At 44.5% G+C, this 12,417-nt stretch overlaps 1 long non-coding RNA gene across 3 annotated transcripts in view; it reads right to left on the reverse strand.

The window, feature by feature from the left end:
• The window catches only part of LOC136163867 (uncharacterized), a 340,820-nt gene that overhangs the window by 310,497 nt on the left and 17,906 nt on the right, over positions 1-12,417 (reverse strand). The window lies entirely within an intron of this gene.

Consider the following 12,417-nt stretch of genomic DNA (forward strand, 5'->3'; position numbering starts at 1 on the left):
AAAGGAAAATCCAGCCCCAGGCCACCCGATGCAAAGAGCCAACTTGTTGGAAAAGACTCTGATGCTGGGAAAGACTGAAGGCAGGAGAAGGGGACGACAGAGGACAAGATGGTTGGATGGCATCACTGACTCAATGGACATGAGTTTGAGCAAGCTCTGGGAGATAGTGGAGGACAGGAAGCCTGGCGTGCTGCAGTCCCTGGGGTTGCAAAGAGTTGGACACGACTTAGCGACTAAACAAAGTCTCAGAAAACCAAAGACAGGGGGATAGGCAAAGTTCACAGGAAAGCCAGTCTGCATGCATCAAAGGCCAGATAACTCAGAACTCAACCTTGCAGGAACTCGTGGGGAGACAGCGCTGCAGAGAGGCGGTGGGGACAAGCACAGACAGGAGGAGACCTTTAGCTGGGAGGGTCCCAGAGGATTCAGAGACGACAGAGAGTACAGCTTAGAATGGGCACGAGCGCAGCTCCAAGGCTGGCAGGGAGGGTGTGTTTGGCACTGGAGAGACCAGTCCAGATAAGATGCAGAGACAAAGAGTGAGGACCCAGTAGGCAGAGCGATGGGTGAGCACTGGAAGGGCCCATTAGGAGCAGAGGCTCTGTCTTCAGGCAGAATCTCATCTGACCTGAGTCATGTGTGGACATCTGTCCACCCCATGATTCCACCTGAAACCCTGAACAAGATCCACTGCACTCTGTCCTGACTCCAGGTTCACTGCAAACACGAGGACCAATCAGCTTAAAATCGTTACACCATTTATCAGAACGCATGCCTTGTCCTCCTATGCCAAGCTTCGAACCATATAGATATTTGGGGACTATTGAGAGAGTAGCTTTACAAATCGTCCAAAATAAAGCATAAGCCCCCCTTCTCCCCATGCCAGTTCCCCAGGCGAGCTGATTTTCATAAAGCCATGGCATTTACTGCCCACTCCTCATCTTTATTTTAAAAGATCATAAGGGGCGCAAAAATTGCAGGGTACAGACTGCCTCTGGCTCTATCTGTTTAGTGAAAGGTTAGTCCCTGAATTAACAAAAATGTGTTATTTTATTTAAGAGCCTATCTGAAGGGTGAACTTTTCCTGGTTTGAGAGCATACAAAGAGAGACACAGAAATCAAGATGGTAAACCTTATCCACTTGCTGAAATTTGATTCAGAGTACCTGCCAGCCCAATTTTTGGCAAATCAGTCTGTTTTAAGTAGCCTGGGACCATAAGGAAACCTGTGGATGGAAAGTGCCTGTGGATCAGTCATGCTGAAGCATTATGAAGAAAGGATAGGGCCTGGCCGGGTAGGGCTGGGCTGTAGGAACCTGACTCAAAGAAGGTGATTGAATTACAGTGTCCAAAGGGCTCGGCAATCCATGGCGACATTGGTATTATGAAGCACCGAATTTTTGAAGTGACTCCCAGTGTAATTTCATGGATCTGATTATTTTCTTTTACCAGGCTAGACAATCAAGTTTGTTGTCCAGTGAAGAAGGAAGAAGGCTTCAAAGAAAGTCACAGAACAGAGAGGCAGGGTGTGATGTAGAGATGTCCCCAACTACCTGAAAACGCAAGTATTTAGAACGCCCTTCACAGCTAATGCAGAAACCCGTACAAAGAGGACAAGTACAGAGATGAGGTCACTGGCTCCCTCTAGTGGTTGAAATCTCTGGGGGCAGAAGAAAAATTGGTAGGGTCTCCAGACAGGACTAAAGAGCCTCTTGATGAAAGTGAAAGAGGAGAGTGAAAAAATTGGCTTAAAACTCAACATTCAGAAAACTAAAATCATGGCATCCGGTCCCATCACTTCATGGCAAATAGGTGGGGAAACAATGGAAACAGTGACAGACTTTCTTTTCTTTGGCTCCAAAATGACTGTAGCCATGAAATTAAAAGACGCTTGCTCCCTGGAAGAAAAGCTATGGCCAACCTAGACAGCATATTAGAAAGCAGAGACACTACTTGGCTGACAAAGGTCCATCTAGTCAAGGCTATGGTTTTCCCAGTAGTCATGTATGGATGTGAGAGTTGGACCATAAAGAAAGCTGAGCACCAAAGAATTGATGCTTTTGAACTGTGGTGTTGGAGAAGACTCTTGAGAGTCCCTTGGACTGCAAGGAGATCCAACCAGTTCATCCTAAAGGAAATCAGTCCTGAATATTCATTGGAAGGACTGATGCTGAAGCTGAAATTCCAATACTTTGGCCACCTGATGCAAACAACCAACTCATTGGAAAAGACCCTGATGCTGGAAAAGATTGAAGGTAGAAGAAGGTGACAACAGAGGATGAGATGGTTGGGATGGCATCACTGACGCGATGGACATGAGTTTGAGTAAGCTCCGGGAGTTGGTAATGGACAGGGAGGCCTGGCGTGCTACAGCCTATGGGGTTACAAAGAGTCGGACATGACTGAGCAACTAAACTGAACTGAACCAGACAGGAGTGCAGGGGAACCCTAGCATGCCATAGCTTACTCCTGACTTCCCAAGCGGGTATCTCAGGAAATCAGAGTGTCTGCAGAAAAAAAAAACCATCTCTTAGGCAAGTGGTGCACCACAGTATAGGGTGGGAAGTTAGAAGTGAGGAGTGAGGAATGGTCTAGCAGCCCAAGATGGCCCTCACTTCGCATCTCCTGCTATCCTAGGAATGTTGCATCAGAGCCGAGAGGCTCCCCCAGCCAAGCCCCAGGACCCAGCATCACACACTGCCTGTGCCCAGAACACAGACCACGAGCCCCTGCCCCCAGCAGCAGAGGTTTCAGTGGTGAGGCCAGAGGCTGCCCCAGGACAGGCGGGCAAGTGGGTCAGCCAGATGACCGTGTGCGGACCAGGCAAGCCCATCAAAGCGGGAGAATGAGATGTCCTAAACCCAGGCATCCTCCCAGGAAAGTGAGTAAAAGGAAAGGGGGAAAAAGCCTTCTTTAGGGAAGTCACAGACCTGAAGGAGAATGTGATTTTAATTGATTTATTTACTGGGGTGGAGGGGCACTCTTTCAACCAGAAAAAAAAATAATGCTACCTTCTTTGTCAAGGTTAAAGATGGCTTTTGGTGGTGTTGGTGTTGGTGGTAAGGGAGCTTTCTCGATGGATCCACCTGCCAATGCAGGAGACACGGGTTCAATCCCTGGGTTGGGAAGATCCCCTGGAGGAGGAACTGGTAACCCACTCGAGTATTCTTGCCTGGGAAATTCCATGGACAGAGGAGCCTGGCGGGCTACAGTCCATGGGGTCACAAAGAGTTGGACGTGACTGAGCAACTGAGCATACAGCACGGGGGTAGTGGTGATATTTGTATTTTTGTGACTGCTGTCTTCCCAGCCATCATGAAGAAAGCAAGATGATGCTAGTTCTGGAAACATTTTTAAAGCTACATTTTCCTGCACATACTACCACTTGCCAGTTACATTTTAGCCCCTCCACAGGCCACAGGAGGCATTAGGAATCTGGGGACTGTGGTGCTTGACAAAGTCCCCATGGGGGGTCCAGCTTTGTTGAAGGAAGAATCTACCCACAGCTACAGGCACAAGGTCAGAGCCCAGACCCCCGTGGAGTGGGCAGCAGGGGCCAGAAAGTGTGCCCAGTATACCAGTCAAGCATTCAACTCAAGGACAAATGAAGCCCCAGGGAGGACAACTTGAACAGACTCTAGTTTATGGTCTGGAGAGAAACAGCTGTTTCCTTGGGGAAACAGCAACTCAGAGGGGGTCACCCTAGACCGGACGTTCAGAGCAAGAATAACTTCAGCACCCACCCACCCACTGCGGTAGCACCCGCCCACCTGCCAGGCTGGACTCCGAGGGAAACAAAGGCCTATAATTCCCCAAGGATGCCAGCTCTCTTGTTCCCACTCCCCAGTCTCCCACAGACACACCGAGATGAGATAATGGATTCAAAAGCACGTCGTCAACTGCAAAGTGCTGTACAAAAGCTGGCATAATTATTAATATTAGCAGTGGGATTTTTTTTCTTTTCGAGAGAGATGCCAGAATCCGTGCATTCATAAATCATAAAACACTTCCTGCATGAGCCTTCTTCCAACTTCTCTCTCTTTGCCTTGTCAAACTTCCCACTCCTACCAAATGAGTTCTTAGGATGGAGAGATCATTCGTGATAGTGGACCAGCAGTTCACAGCTGTCTCAGCACCGGGGCCCCGGGAAGGCTTTGTCAACCCACCTGCCTGTACTGAATGGAACTGGAAGAAAAGCCAACCATGGGCCAATGTGGAAAAGATGGATGAGCAGCATGACCATGGCAAGCACTGACGGAGACTGCATCTCATCATTTACATGAAAACCTCATCCCAGGGCCCCTTTCTTTCTGCATCTCTCAAACCTGCCAGTGTCCATCCTGAGGCCACAGAGTTGCTGAGTGAAGGAGCGCTCGGCCGAAGAGCTAGTGATCACTCAACTGATGACACACTCATCAAAATTCATAAATCAATGCCTGAAACCCAAAGCCCAGATCTTGCAAGGGAGATGCCAAACTAAGGGGCAGAGGGCCTGAGTTCTGGTTCTCAGCAGCCTCATGTCTCATCCGCAGCTCTGAAAAAAGCCCCTTCCCTTCTTCGGACTTAATTGTCTTCATCTGTTAAATTTAGGAACGTGGGTGAAAAATTTCTGGAGTGTGTAAACCCACATTCTATGACTCCATCTATGCCTCTGCTCTCCTGGGCAGCACAAACTAAACAAAACCAGACAAAATAATCATCAACAATTTAGCGAAAAGAGCAGCCCTATCCTTAATGAGATCCCAATGAGGTTAAGACTGGTTTTTATTAGATTCTGCAATTATTTAATGCTATTAGGATGTTGTTTGGAGAATGCTTAAAAATTGCGAGTAAAATATAAGTAGGTGATTCATTTAAATCTGAATCTAAAGAGATGACTGAGCCACAAGGAGGACTGAGAGCGGGTCAAGCAGGGGAGCCAAGAGAGAAGCAGGAAAAATGGGTCCAGAGCTGCAAGTGGAGACTTGCCACATGCAGCCTCAAGGAGGAGAACAAAGTAACAGAGCCAGGCCCTTTGAACTCTGACGGCAGCCAACACCTGTGTGCCTCTAACTGGCATGGCATCTAAATTTTTAAAAACTCACAATACAGTTACTTCTGGAACCATATTCAGCCTAGCTTAACTGTGAATCTTTGACGATTTGATGTCCTCAAATTTAAATTATTGCAGCAGATGCAGATTTACATACACACATACATAGGCAAAGCTATGGTTTTTCCAGTAGTCATGTCCAGGTATGAGAGTTGGACCATAAAGAAGGCTGAGCACCAAAGAATTAATGCTTTTGAACTGTGGTGTTGGAGAAGACTCTTGAGAGTCCCTTGGACTGCAAGGAGATCAAACCATTCCATCCTAAAGGAAATCAGTCCTGAATATTCATTGGAAGGACTGATGTTAAAGCTAAAGCTCCAATACTTTGGCCACCTGATGTGAAGAGCTGACTCATTGGAAAAGACCCTGATGCTGGGAAAGACTGAGGGCAGGAGGAGAAGGAGGGCAACAGAGGATGAGATGGTTGGATGGCGTCATCGACTTGACAGACATGAGTTTTAGCAAACTCCAAGAGATAGTGAAGGATGGGGAAGTCTGGCGTCCGGCAGTCCATGGGGTCACAAAGGGTTGGACACGACTGATCAACTGAACAACAACACATACCTTTCTTCCCCTCTGGAAACCACTGGGGGTTTCAGCCTTAATGATGAGGAGAAATGACAAAAACACTGGAATTGACCCAGACTCTGCCATGAGAAGCCATAGCATAACATCTGGAACACAGCGGGTGCTCCATTCAACAAACCTTAGTGGTGGTGCAACGATGGTGATAAAGACAATGAGGATGGCCATGATCACAACAATGACGGGAAAAGCACGAAGAGACCCAGCCCAGACTAGAAGTCAGCGAGCCCTTCTTGGAGGTAGAGACATCTCGGTCAAGCAGAGAGGAAGAAAGGAACTCACTTTCAGGTGCATGCAGACCACTGCAGCTCTGGCTTGGCTGCCAGCAGAAATCACCAAGGACATAATTCCAACCTTATGACTCGGTGTCCCTCCCAGCAATTGTCTCTATCCAAGCTTTGGATTTTATGCCTCCTTGTCGCATTTCTAGCCTCACCTCACCTTTCTGACCTGACTCTCTGCAGTGCTGAATGAATGCTCCAAGGAAGCTGCTTTTAAAAATAAGCCTTGATATGAGTTTGCTTGCTGGGCCTCTGTCTCTTTCTCTAATTGCAACCCATTTCATCACAAACAATCCTGTGAAATTAGCAGCATCAGTGTCCCCACTGAACACATCAAGTGATTGTGAACTGAATAACTGAGTGCTCTTTTGTAGAGGAAACTGGGAGGTAAGGAGTTCCTTGCCTGCATCATAGAGCCTAGAGTTGAGGTCTGAGCCCAGTTCTACTTGTCTCCTAAGTCTGCACGTTACAACAGGGTCTCATTCTCAACACACCCTGTACTAAGGATTCGAGACTGTCTTGCCCACAAAGTTGTGAGTGCTTCAAGGCCAGAGACACTGTCTGCTTTGTTCACAGCTGTGTCCCTGAGCAGAATCCTTGGCTAGGTATTGAGGAGTGCCCTAGTAAATATTTATCGAAGGAATGAATAAATGAATTCTGTCTGCCTTAGGAGGTGATCAAGGAAATGAAGGTGAATGTGTTTCAGTGGCACTTAAATCAGATACATAGGCAAGAAAAAGATGCTTGAGGACAGCTTTAGCAACTCAGTTGGTAGTGGTGGTCTAGTTGCTGAGTCATGTGGGACTCTTGTGACCCCATGCAGTACAGCCCACCAGGCTCCTCTGTCCATGGGATTTCCTTGGGAAGAATACTGGAATGGGTTGCCATTTCCTTTTCCAGGGGATCTTCCTGACCCAGGGATCAAACCTGGGTCTCCTGCATTGCAGGCAATCTCCTGCATTGCAGGCGGATTCTTTACCAGCTGAGCCACCAGGGCTTCCCTTAACAACTCAATTAGTTGGGATCTAAACAGGAAAGCCGCAGGTCCTCCTAGTATTCACACACTGGGGATTTGATGACACATATTAGTAGTCCATGTGAGAAAAGAGAACAGGAAGACAACGGGGGGTGGTAGGGGGCCCTAGAGATGAATGCAGGGGAAACTACGGCCACTTTTCAGCTGGAGGGATAAAGAAAAGCCACAGAGCTACTGAGCCGGGAGCTGGGGGTCCCCCACTAGATGCTGAAGCCTATGCATGAAGAACTGGGGCTATGGAACTTGCAGCTTTCACCAAGGACATAATCAATCCAAGGCAGAAAGAAAAGGAGAGAAATATGCCTGCTTCTCCCTTCTTCTTGCCCTCAGTTTCCCTCCAGGGCTTCTCATTGGCCAGAACCAGCCAGGAGCCTGCCGACAGGGGAGCCTGGAAGAGCAGCCATCATCACTATCCCATGCACTGAACAGGAGAAGGGAGGAAACAGGCGCAGGTGCAGCCCAGGGACTGATTCTAAAGTGAAGATTCTTAAACTATTATTAGGCAGTGGAGAGGTCAGGCTTTTTCAGACATTTCTTACAAAACAGCATATTCAGAAGGAAGGGGTGAGGAACTTTATGAGCAAGTTTGAGAAGCAATCACCTACAGATTTGAGATTCCTGGCTGAGATGGTTGAATGATGCAGGGCTGGGGAGGGGGGCGGGGTGCCACCTGAGATGCTGTCTCTCATTCTGTCGTTTACACAGGGGTGCCTCTCCCGGGGAGGCCCACTGCCCAGGGCACCTGTTTGTCCAGGAACCCAGCCCCAGCCCAGTCCACTCAGCCCCCATGTCCCAGAGGGGACTGGCCCCACAGTCACGAGACTGGCTGACTTGGGGAGTGACTCCTCTGGTCCAAGTGAGGATCCATATCACTCAGAGCAGTCTAAGTGTCTGATTGTTCCACCAAGGAGTCCTCAAAACAAGGCAGAAAAGACAGATTGACCATCGGAGCCAGAAGGACCCTGTGATCTTGCCTGGTCCCACCCCATTCCCCATCCTGACCTCATATTCCAGATGAAGAAGCTGAGGGCCAGAGGCTGAAAGAGCCCTGGCCAAAGGCACGTGACACCGTAACAGCAGGCTCAGGATATCAGCTCAGGTTAAGGTTTCCAGAGGGAAGAGAAACGGTATGTGTGTGTGTGTGTGTGTGGTTATAAACTGAAAGATGGGAAACTTTATTTCGTAGAGAATCAGCATTATGGTTAACTGAGTGATCTGGTTGAGAAAGACGATGCTTGGCATATTAATCTCAACTTCAAGATACTTATGAAATAGTTAATAATTATAACATGCATTAAATAGAACTTAATAATTTATTATCAATGGTGTTGCAGATGCCAAAAGACCTTGCCAGTCCTCAGCTGGGGATGCTTCAAAATAAAGCAGGAGACAGAGTTAAATGTGCAGTGGCCTCAGGACATGTCCTGGAAACCACTTTTAAAAATAAATACCTGGAGATGTTGGCTTCTGTCTTTGACAGAGTAGCTTGTATCAGGTTAACCATCCTGCTGAGAGCAACTATAAAAGCTAAATATATTGCAGAAAACAGCTGTTTGGAGTCATAGGAGAGTAACGGAAGCAGCCAGGACTTTAGGGGCCAAGATTCTGGAGAAAAGGGAAACGCAGTGAGTAAACCCTAAATGTCCCCCATGTTTTCCCTTCAGGGCATTTGCCAGTTCTCAAGGGGCATCGCTGAGACAGAGAAGAAATAGAAGTCTAGAACCACAGCAGCCTTGCTGGTCTGAGAAGACAAAAATTGGAATTCAGTGCTACCTAGGAAGCCAGAACATAGAGCACTCTTTTCCTGGAGAAAGGGCCCATATAGAAATAAGTCAGGCATTCCGCATTTGAATTCCCCTCAAGGAATTTTCTCATTCTTAAGCTTTCCTTGAGATAGGCAAGAGGCCAAGAAACTAAGCAGTAAACAGCTTCTAAAAGGCTGGGAAACCCGTCAGAGTTTGAGCAATCGCAAACTGTTAAAAAGAAAAAATATTGACATTCAGGGCCTACCAAGGAGGAAAGGTTTTGGTAAATAACCTAGATTTTCATTGAGACAGCTCAAGGATTAAACACTAAGGGAAAAGACAAAGCAGAGAGGGACTAGCCCTCACAAAACCCAAAATCCAGCCTCAGTTTCTGACAGGATCAAGGTGAATTTCTCACTCTTTAACTACCTGCTAGGGAAAAAAGAAAAATCCTCTCTAAAGGAAAGTAACATCATTCAGACCCTCAACATTTTTTCATTCACAATATCCAGTATTTAATAAAAAATTATCCAGCATTCCAGGACACAGAAAATAAAGCCAACATTTAAAACAAGACAAAAAAAAAAAAAAAAAAAAGACAAAGACTTTAGAAAGATACATGTAAGTGACCAAGATACTATAATTACCTAAGATTTTATCAAACTAGGATTAATATGTTCAAACAAATACATGAAAAGATAGAAAACTACAATCTATTTCAAAAGAAACAAATGAAATTCTAGAACTGAAAGATATAAAAACAAAAATTAAATATTCAATAAATAGATTATTAGTTAGTTAGTTAGTTCAGTAGCACAGTCATGTCCTTGAGCCTGTGACTCTTTGTGACCCCACCGACCATAACACACCAGGCTTCCCTGTCCATCAACAACTGCCGAAGCTTGCTCAAACTCATGTCCATCGAGTCAGTGATGCAATCCAACCATCTCCTCCTCTGTCGTCCCCTTCTCCTCCTGCCTTCAATCCCTCCCAGCATCAGGGTCCCTTCCAGTGAGTCAGCTCTTCGCATTAGGTGGCCAAAGTATTGGAGCTTCAGCTTCAGCATCAATCCTTCCAGTGAATATTCAGGACTGATTTCCTTTAGGATTGACTCGTTTGATCTCCTTGCAGTCCAAGAGACTCTCAAGAGTCTTCTCCAACATCACAGTTCAAAAGCATCAATTTTCAGTGCTCATCTTTCTTAATGGTTCCATACTTGACTACTGGAAAAACCATAACTTTAAATAGGTTTAATAGTGGGACCTTCCTGATGGCTCAGATGGTAAAAAATCTGCCTGTGATGTGGGAGAACCAGGTTCAATCCCTGGGTTGGGAAAATCCCTTGGAGAAGGGAATGGTTTCCCACTCCAGTATTCCTGCCTGGAGAATTTTGTGGACAGAGAAGCAGATTAGACACAGCAGAAAAGAGAATTAGTATATTAGGAAAGAACCAAATTGGTGCAGGAAAGAAAAGATTACATACACACATAGATATACATACTTACACAAAGAGAGAGAGAGAAAGAGAGAAAAGAACATAAGAGAGACAGTGAAAATAACCACTGTGAAATCTGAATCCCAGAGACAGGAAAGAGAAGTGGGGAAAACTGCATATTTGAAGAAATAAAGACCAAGAATGACATCAGTATACAGACTCAAGGAACTCTAACAAAATCTAACACATTAAAAACAAAGAAAACTACACAAAAACACATCATAGTGAAGCTTCAAAAAGCAAAAGACAAAAAGCAAAATCCTAAAATAGCCAGAAGAGGAAAAGGCATACATTAGAACCAACAATAAGACCCACTCAACACAAACAATAGAAGCCAGAAAACTAGAATGACAAAGCTAAAATGCTGAGAGAAGTTGAGGGTGGGGGAAAATGTTAGTCTAGAATTGTTAGTCTATCCAGTAGAAATATCCTTTAAATTTAAGACAAACATGTTAAGCAAATAAAAATTTTTTAAATGGATCATCAACAGATACATACTCTAAAAGAAATGGTAAAGGAAGTTATTCAGACAAAATAATCCAAGTTGGAAGAACAGTAATGCAAAATGCAATAAAGAGCACCAGAAATGGTAAGTTTAAAAGTAAATCAAAGTGAATTATTGGCTATTTAGAACAGTAAAAATAACAGTGTCTTGTGGGATTTTAAAGACATAGAGAAGTAAAATACATGCTCAAAATAGCATAAAAGGAAAAAGAAAAGTGGGAAAATGGAATTAAAGTGTTGGAAAGTCCATTTATTGTCCAGGAATTTGTAAAATTATTAACTGAAGAGTAGATTGTGTTGAAGGCCTGGGGAAAATCTCAAGCAGAGTTTGGTAAACTATCCACTCATGTCCAAATCTGTTCCACAGCCTATTTTGTTCAGCTGAGGAGCTAAGAGTGGTTTTGCATTTTTAAAGAATAGTTGAGGAGAAGGAAAAGAAGGAGGAGGAGGAAAGGAAGGAGGACAAGGGGAAGGGAGAATAGGTTGGGGAGAGGAGGGGAGTCAGAAACTTGTATGTGGCCCTCAACACCTAAAATATTTACTATCTGTCCTTTTACAGAAAAAGTACGCCAGCTCCTACCCTAGGCTAACACTAAAGAAACAATAAAAGAATTTAAAACTAAACTATAATAAAGGGAGGAAACAGTAACAAAAAAAAAACTTTATTTAAATAAAGAAGGAGAGAAAAAAGAGAACAAAAATCAGGTAGACTAATATAAAACAAATAACAAGATGACAGAATTAACACCAAAAAATCAGGAATTTTTTAAATGTAAGCAGACTCCATAATCCAATCCAAATTAAAAAACTGTCAGCCCAGAAAAACAATACAAAACAAGACCTAACTCTGCATTCCTTATAACAGATAGACACAAAAAGGGTATAAAACATCAGTTCAGTAGTTCAGTTCAGTTGTTCAGTCATGTCTGACTCTTTGCAACCCCATGGACTGCAACATGCCAGGCCTCCCTGTCCATCACCAGCTCCCAGAGTTCACTCAGACTCATGTCCATTGAGTCGGTGATGCCATCCGACCAGCTCATCCTCTGTCAGCCCCTTCTCCTCCCGCCTTCAATCCTTCCCAGCATCAAAGTGTTTTTAAGTGAGTCAGTTCTTCTCATCAGGTGGCCAAAGTATTGAAAGTATAAAACATAAGAGAGTATAAAACAATATGCCCTGAAGACACCAACCAAAAAAATATTGGCTTAGCCATACTGATATCAAGCAATGCAAGACTTAAGGCAAGAAGTATTCATAGAGATAAAGTGAAACATTTCACAATGGCAAAAATTCAATTCACAACGGCAAAAATTCAATTCAGCAGGAATATCTAATAATCGGAAACCTGTATGCACCTAAAACCAAAACCTGAAACATGCAGAGAAAAAAACACACAACTATAAGGAAAAACAAATCCAGTACAATAGTTGAAGATTTCAAATACATCTTTCAGCAACTGATAGAGCAATCAGACAATAAATCAGTTAAGATAAAGAAGCTTTGAATAACATGATAAACAAACTTGACCTTGTCAGCATATACAGAACACTGAACCCAACAACAGTAGGATTACATTATTTTCAACTATGCATGGGACATTAAACAAAATGAACCATATTCTGAAACACACAGTAGATTTTAACAAATTGCAAAGGGTTGAAATTGAACAGATACATCCTC

The sequence above is a fragment of the Muntiacus reevesi genome, chromosome 3, assembly GCF_963930625.1.
Source record: "Muntiacus reevesi chromosome 3, mMunRee1.1, whole genome shotgun sequence".
Classification (NCBI taxonomy): Eukaryota; Metazoa; Chordata; class Mammalia; order Artiodactyla; family Cervidae; genus Muntiacus; species Muntiacus reevesi.